Source organism: Barbus barbus (genome assembly GCF_936440315.1).
Source record: "Barbus barbus genome assembly, chromosome: 27".
Taxonomy (NCBI): domain Eukaryota; kingdom Metazoa; phylum Chordata; class Actinopteri; order Cypriniformes; family Cyprinidae; genus Barbus; species Barbus barbus.
The window spans coordinates 8,112,178-8,121,344 of NC_136755.1; positions in this window are offsets into that span (position 1 = coordinate 8,112,178).

The following is a 9,167-nucleotide window of genomic DNA, read 5'->3' on the forward strand; positions in this document are numbered from 1 at the left end:
TCCTTTTGTGTTCAGTGTTTTGATTTTATGTTTGTTTTTAGATCATTGTCCTGCTGGAAAATCCAATCATGTCCCATTGTAAGATTTCTAGCAGAATCAGTCCACCTCCAGAAAAAAATAGGCCCACAACAATAAAAGTACAGCAGTATATTTCATTGTGCACATAGGGGGCTTGTAGTTTATCCCTGTGTGCACCAAACCCATCTTGAGTGTTTGCTGCTAAAAGCTCGAGCCCCTGCCCCTTTGAGGTCCGATGCTAAAGTGCCCTTGCGGTGCCCTCATGGCTCCTCCATCAGGGGGCATTTGAATTTCTAGGGTGGGCACAAATCACATTATGTGTGCGTATGCGTGTGTGTTTGTGTGTGTGTGGGGGTGTTTGGATTCAAAATTGATCACGTTCAGCAAGGAGGGGAGAGGATGGAAAGTAACTCGTGAATGCCCCCCCTTGGCGCCGGCCCTGCCTTGCAGTCTGGTCTGTGCAAGCCACAGCCATATCACACTGCAGCCCAAGACCGGTTGCCCACTGAAGCTAAGCAGGGTTGAGCCTAGTCGGTACCTGGATGGAAGACCTCCAGTGAAAACTAGGTTGCTGTTGGAAGAGGTGTTAGTGAGGCCAGCAGGGGGTGCTCACCCTGTGGTCTGTGTAGGTCTTAACGCCCCAGTGTAGTGACGGGACACTATACTGTCAAAAAGCACCCTCTTTCAGATGAGACGTTAAACCGAGGTCCTAACTCTCTGTGGTCATTAAAAATCCCATGGCACTTAAAGAGTAGGGGTGTAACCCCGGTGTCCTGTCTAAATTCCTTCTACTGGCCCTTGTCATGGTATCCTAATAATCCCCATCCACTTGATTGGCTCTATGACTCTCTCTCCTCTCCTCTCCTCTCTCCTCTCCACTCCGCCGTTGTACTGCGGCTGCCGTCGCATCATCCAAGTGGATGCTGCACACTGGTGGTGGTTGAGGAGAGACACCCCCCACCCCCACATGATTGTAAAGCACTTTGGGTGTAAAGCAATACACAATAAAGCTCTATAGAAATGCATCATACATTCAAGATAATATATATATTTTTGTGGGGATTTTTTTTTGTGTGGTTATAAACGCAGACCTAAGCCAACAACAGCCTTTAAAATGATTAAAAATGCATTATATAAAAACAATGGGGCAACCCTGCTGAAAAAAACCCAATACAGACCATCACATAAAATTCTAACACCATCATAAATGAATCACAAATAAATCAAATGCCATTACAAACTATCAACTTTTAACCATTAAAACCATAAAAAATGGTTTTCTGCAGCGTGTTTTGGGACATATTCCATTAGGATTTATTGGTTTTATCAAGCCACCAATTGAAGGTGACCAATTACCAGTAGAGACCAACAGGGTCCATTACAGTTTCCATTAAAACCAATACAAGTCCAAAAACCATTGCAAATTTAGTGATGGTGTCTATTGTTTTTTTCAACATTACATGTTATTACAAATGCCTGCAAAGGGAGCCAAAGGCCTGGTTATTGCTGCTGTTACACTTACAGGACGATCAAGTCCTTGTTTAATAGGCTATTGACCAAACATTTCATTCAAATATCCACTTAATCTTTCATTTTTTGCCACCTTTTTGCTAGAGATGACACAGCCTCTATAATTTCTTCAACAAAAAAACATGTGGACATCACAACCCTTACAAAAATTAACCATGGTTTTCGTAGTAAAACTGCTTAATTTTCTTTTGCGTGATTTCTGAATGCTTGAGACCATAAAATCAATCAGACAACTGTATTACTGCCTTAGGTAACTGTCTAGAGCTACAATTGTCATTTGTAAATAATACAATTTAATTACAATTTATTTATTTTTTTACTTTTATATTTTGTTAAAGTTCTATTTTGACCCCTATAGGTGTTTTTTTTTTACTTCCATAATATTTGAGGGAGGGGGCACAACAATAAAATCCTGCTTAGGGCACCCATTTGGACAGCAGCAGTCCTGATAAAAATGTCTCCACGATCTACTTTTGAAGAAATATCGTGGTATCTTGCTACAGCGCACATTCTATCAGCTGCAGTACTGGTGCCGCCGTATCAATACTGTACAGTGCCACATACATTCACATCAGTAAGAAGATATTTTGAAGAAGGTGGAAAACCAAACAGTTGCTGGTCCACATTGACTTTGACAGTAGGGGAAAAAAATACTATAGAAGTCACTGTGGACCAGCAACTGTTTGGTTTTCCACCTTCTTCAAAATATCTTCTTACTGATGTGAATGTATGTGGCACTGTACAGTATATTGATACGGCGGCGCCAGTACTGCAGCTGATAGAATGTGCGCTGTAGCAAGATACAACGATATTTAGATATTTACAACGTTTAGCAGAAGAAGGAAACTCAGGTTTAAAACAACTTTTGAGTGAGTAAATGAAGGTTATAAGAATAAAACACTAGCCTATTTTAATTCTTGGGTGAATTATTCCTTAAATGTTAATAAAACACCAAACACAAAGAGAAAAATCACTCACTGCTTTTGACTGAAGAATTTTAAAAGTTTCTTTAATAGGAATCAATCTATATAGTGTTTTTTTTTTATACTTGTTCATTCAGTTTCTTGAATGCTCCTGCTAAATACACCTATTGTACCTGAAAATAAAAGACTGTTTATTTTATTTGTATATTGTGTGTATTACAAATACTACCCCCCCACCCCCCCACCCCCCGATTTCAACGAGGGGGGTAATAATTTGTCAGGGAGTCGAAAATGGGCACAACCAGGGCCGCTGCTGGCCAAATGGGTGCCCTAAGCAGAATTGTACTGTTGTGCCCCCTCCGGTCAAATATTATTATTATTATAGCAGAATCATCACCTCTGAGCATAGAACGTGGGCATTCTCGCTTTGCACTGAGGTGGAGACCACGCCGCTGAAGCGTGGGGGTCTTCGAGTGAATTGGAGTGAATAACCTCGTTTTATTATCCCCATAACCCACTCTGACACTTCGGGGATGGCCTGCCAGGCCTCGGCCAGCGTGGCGAGGGGTTGGATAAACTCACGGGGGCAGGGCACTCGTGAGACATGGAAGAGGAAGTTTGCTCTCTTTTTGAGAAAGTTTGTGTTTTATTTTTCCCACTATAACAGCGGGCGGTTGTTTGGGCACTTGTACGGGCCCTATATTCGCCACAAACATCTCCCTTCACACCCGGTCCTGAGCGGGGTAATAAGAGGCTCCAGAGAGGCTGTTTGGGGGCTGGTCCGGCCGTGGCGGGACTTGGCCCCCTCCGCTTCCTGTTCTACAGATCAGGAAGACGCCAGAGGCTCTGGGTCCAACGCTATCCTAGGTCGGGGGCCCTGGCGCTTAGGAAAGGGGTGGTGTCTGGCTGAACGGAATCTCCCTCGCGTCTGCTGCGTCTTGGCAAGCTGAGCCGCGGGGTACGGCAGGCTTCGCTGGCTGCTGAGTCGGCATAGGCTTAGGGTGACTGGAAGCATCTACGGAGCTGGGGCACTTGGGCAGGAAGTGTCGCATGGCCTGGGACAACTTCTGTGCCTCAGTGAATTGTTCAGCAAACATTTCGACCGCCAGTCCAAAGAGGCTGCTGGGAGAAATCGGGACATCAAGGAAGGGAACTTTGTCTGCATCCTTGATCTCTGTCAGCGTGAGCCACAGGTGGTGCTCGAGCACCACTAGGCTGGCCATGGACCTCCCGATCGCCTGGGCGGTGGTCTTGGTGGCGCGCAGTGCCAGGTCTATAGCACTTCTCAGCTCCTTGAGAGTCGCAGGATCAGGCTCAAACTCGTCCATGGAAGAGAGGAGTTTGGCCTGAAAGACCTGGAGGACAGCCATAGAGTGGAGCGCCAAAGCTGCCTGTCCAGCCAAAGTGTAGGAGCATCCAGCGAGCGCTGCAGTGGTCCTGCACAGCTTAGACGGGTGGGCCTTTGCCTTCCAGCCGATAGCAGAGGGTGGGCAGAGATGCCGCTGTTTTTTCCTCACAGGTCCTTGCAAGGAAGAAAACGGGAGGGCGCAAAGGGCGGTGTCGCTCTCTGAAAAGAAAGCTATCCGCGAGCACAGAGAGGCGAGACTGATGTTCTCGCAGTGAGAACAATCAGATCCAGCAAGCGTGGCATCTGCATGGGATTTCCCCAAACCGGACACGCACTCTCTGTGGCCGTCTTCGGTGTGCAGGGGGGACCGGTACGAATTGCAGTAACGGCGTGGCATTTGCAACAACGCCGTTTGCTCTTCTAGAAAAGAATGCGTGAGCTTCACCAGATGGCTGCAGGGGACTGGGACCGGAAACTGCTGCAGTGCTGATGGCACTGAGAAGGCGGCGGATTCAGCTGAGTAGAGGTTGCTGGTTCCAGCTGCGAGGCGTTCCAACGGCGAGCAGGCTTCCTGGATCAGTGAGAGACGAAGTCGTCGTCGTCGCTGAAGGAGAAGACATCTGAGTTCCTATGGCGAAATGGCCGCTTATGTAGTCAGATGGCTCCGTATTTAACACACTGCACGAACGAATGCTTCAGTCAGAAAGAAAAAAGGCTTTGAAACAGGAATCCCTGTTTCCACAGACCAATTTCAATTTAGATCGACAGTCCACCACCCCAGGGTGTCACTAGGCCAATGCCAGTCTGATATTGCATTACAAAATAAAAGCCCTCCAAAAACTTGCATATAACCTATATTTCACATATTTTCAGATAGCTCTAAAAAGAAAGGTCCCTGTTTCCATAGACTGTTTTCACTTCAGATTGATAGCACACCACCCCAGAATGTCACTTATGCAATTTCAGGAGGACTATATGTGTAATTCCAAAATGAAAGCCTTCCAATAAATCTAGTAAATTTGGTTTTGTCTGTGATTTCAGATTGGTATAAAAAAGAAACTTCTGATTTCCACAGACTAGTTTCCCCTCATATTAACAGCACACTTTCTCACATTGTCACTTCCACCATTTCAGGACTATCTGATGTTGAATTCCAAAATAAGAACCCGCCAAAACTTTTATATACACTGTTTTGTCTACACAGTCCTAAAGTAGTGTAAATGATACTATGAGAAGGCGTACTATCAATCTGATGTGAATGTAGTCTGTGTAAACAAGGAGGTACTCTTTTCTATTTATCTGAATCATTAGAAAGAAGAAATGCATACGCGTGTGAAATGAGGACGGCAATGCGGGAGAGGTGGGTCTGACTCTGGCCTACTTTTACACTGTTGCCGCGGGTTATTATTCAAGTTTGCGGTTCTAAATTTACGCTAAACCACGGCTTCATGGGTTTTTTGCTCTATTGTATTTTTGGTATATTTTGCATGCGATCTCTATGCTATGATCTCTGTGTGCGCCGCGTTTGTAAATACTGCATTTAAGTATTTTTTTCATCAGGTTAGACATTGATTATTTATCACTCAAATCCCTCTCTCTACCTGTCCGTCGGTCGCGCAAATCCGCCATGTTTGTAGTTTTAAAGATTTGTATACTTTGTTTGTAGTTCTAATCGAATCGAATTCTACCCGGAAGTAGTAGACCAATCGGGAATCTTTGGCATACTTTTTTAAACATACTATGATTTGGGACATACTAATTCTATTTTCGAATATTATTTAGGATGGATAGTATGCGAATTGGGACGCGGCATTGGTCTCCTAGAGCATCTTTCTGGCGCATATGCCACAATCATGAACCACAGTGAATACTTTGTCACTTTGGAATAAATCACAGTAGGATTTATTCCAAAGTGATTTATATGATGCATTTAACATCAAATAATCTAAATGAACCCTTTTTAAAAGACAAGACTTAAATATTGGTTTTCAAAATTGAGCAACTTGATGAAGCTTTTGTTTTTGTAAAATGAAACAGCCAATGACTTTCTTCATTGGTTGCTGTGCAGGTTGATTTTCACAAAGGAGATGGATTAAAAATAATCCTTTTGGCCTTTCTCATAGATGACATAGATGTACTTATGATACACAGTTTCATTGCCTGTAAGTGACGTCATACATGAGTATCCACTTGCCCCGGCCCAGATCTTCCGAGTATCTTTCATGATTTACCGCGATTCAGAGACCAGCGAAGGGTGAGGTTCACTCCTGAGGAAAACAACACCACATTTAAAGTATAAGCATGAATGAACTATCACACATGCTGCTCTCTCAATGCACACACAAAACCACAGACATTAGAATCAAAACAACAGAGAATAATTTCACAAGAAAACCTTAAACCCAATAAGTTCACAGAAAACCTTAACAAGAATTTGAATGATTCTAATAGTAGTTTGTTAATAAAGTGAAAGTGAGTGAAGTGACATACTGCCAAGTATGGTGACCCATACTCGGAATTCGTGCTCTGCATTTAACCCATCCAACGTGCACACACACAGCAGTGAACACACACACCCTGAACACACACACACAGCAGTGAACACACACACCCTGAACACACACACACAGCAGTGAACACACACACCCTGAACACACACACACAGCAGTGAACACACACACACCGTGAACACACACCCGGAGCAGTGGGCAGCCATTTATGCTGCGGTGCCCGGGGAGCAGTTGGGGGTTCGGTGCCTTGCTCAAGGGCACCTCAGTCGTGGTATTGAGGGTGGAGAGAGTGCTGTACATTCACTCCCCCCACCTAAAATCCCTGCCGGCCCGAGACTCGAACCCGCAACCTTTGGGTAACGAGTCCGACTCTCTCACCATTAGGCCACGACTTCCCCTTTTATGCTTTTATGTCACTCAGACTAGGTTTGGTAGGTAATGACACTAAAATATGATACTTCGTAAGTAGACAACAGAAATCACTTAACGGCATATAAAACTAATAATCATGTATTATTAAACAAATGTTCATCACAAAGTGTGGGTCTGAGCCAACTGTTTCCATATGAATATTCTAGAACATAAGCATATTTCCAGTGTTGGAGAAAGTTACTTTTAAAAGTGATGCATTACAATATTGTGTTACTCTCTGAAAAAGTAACTAATTGCGTTACTTAGTTACTTTTGTGGGAAAGTAATGCGCTATGTTAGTTTTACGTTACTTTTTCTCATCTGGGCTGGACTTGCTTGTTTGTTCTTAATAATAAAAAAGTAATATTTCTGGCTTTTAAGCCCTTTCACACCAAAAGTAAAATAAGTAAGCCTCAAGGAAATGTAAATTCGACACTCTTCAGCAATAATTTTCTTGTCAATTAAAAAGTAATGCGTTACTTTACTAGTTACTTAAAGTAATCTGATTACGTAACTCGCGTTACTTGTAATGCGTTACCCCCAACACTGCATATTTCAGCTGAGCATCTGTTGGGAGAATTCACGTTATCTGAGACCGCATCGGTTAATGATAATCAGCTTATGTTTTGTCTAGGTTTCTTTGTTCAAGGACTCCTATTTTGATCATTTTATTTTGCGCAATCTGTGTTATTTTCCTGTTTGCTTTGTTTTCTTGTTTTCAAAGAATGTGCTTATTTGCTTCCATTGTTTCTCATTTTGTTTCTCGTTTAGTTCTTCTATACCCTGTGCATGTTTAGCCCATGTTTCAGTTCTGTATTTGTCTTGTCAAAATATAGTAATGGTTTGCTATTCTCAGTTCCCTTGTGCTCACAAGTGCTTTGTTTCATTTAACAAATACACTGTGTGCTAACAGATCCTCACCTCTACTCGCTCCCTGCCTGCAAACAACCTGAGACACAATTATTCAATTCTGTGATCAATGCATTCAATTTTAATTCTCAAATCATACATATAAAACAAAATTCATAAGTTTTAAACCATACAGCTTACTAGCTACATTTGCTGGTATTAACTGAACTAATGGTATACTTAGCAAAAACACATTTAAATAAATATATTTTAAACAATTTGTTTATATATTACATTAATTTAAATAGTCATTTAATTTTTAATTAAATAAAAACTAGATTAAATATTAATACATTTGTTTTGTACCATGTAACAAAGTTCGTAGATTCGGGAAGAAGGAGGCGGGAACCGGCAAACATTTAAGAATTTAATAATCAAAATAAACAAACGTAAAAGTACAGCGGCAGCCCCTCACGGACGACTGCCGCACACAAAACACAAAATAAAATCCAGGCCTGGTCCTCTCTCCTCTTCCACTGTCGTCACTCCTCCTTTTATCCTTCCGGAGCTCCTCCGTGGGACTCGAGACCGGTGAGTGTCGCAGGTGTCGCTCATTATCATTAACTCCACCGGCCTCGCTCCGTTCCCACGGCTCTCGGCCCCGCCCCACTCACCACATATCCCCATCGCCCCTCGCAGGCCGGGGGGTACCCTCGAGACTGCGCTCTACTCCCCCCCTCCCTCTCCTTCCTGGGGGGGACCCGTCAGGGCGGCCGCGGCGTACCTGGGGGTACGGACAGACGAGGCTAGAGAAAAGGAGACGGAAGGATGAGGAGTGACAGAGACGAGAGAGGGGAGAGAGGAAAAAAAAAAAAAAAAAAACTCGGTCCGGTTCCCGGACACACTGCTGGTTGGTCCTCAACCAGCTGAGAGGCTCTCACTCGCGGTGCCATGCGATGGTACTGGACCTCTTTGGTGGACGGCTCGACGCTCCGCCTCCTGGCGGACGGCGATGGCTCCTCCGGTCGAGGGCAGCCGGCAGCGAGTCCCCCATTCCCTGCTCCTCCCCATCATGGCGGATGGCAGCAGGCTACGGCCACTCGGCGGATGGCGCCGACTCCTCCGCTCCCTCTCGGACGGCAGCCCCCCTCCTCGACCCAGGAGTACGGCAGCGAGTCTTCCGTCCCACCTGATGTTCCATCGCTCCAGCACCACCGTCGCCTCGGGCAGCCAGCGGCCGTCCCCGCTACTCCCTGCTGCCCGACCTCCTCAGCACCGCGATCCCCCTCAGCCGCGAGGGCTCTCTGACAGCGTGTCCCTCCTTCCTCCCGGGTTTCGGCACCAATGTAACAAAGTTCGTAGGTCGGGAAGAAGGAGGCGGGAACCGGCAAACATTTAAAGATTTAATAATCAAAATAAACAAACGTAAAAGTACAGCGGCAGCCCCTCACGGACGACTGCCGCACACAAAACAGAAAATAAAATCCGGGCCTGGTCCTCTCTCCTCTTCCACTGTCGTCACTCCTCCTTTTATCCTTCCGGAGCTCCTCCGTGGGACTCGAGACCGGTGAGTGTCGC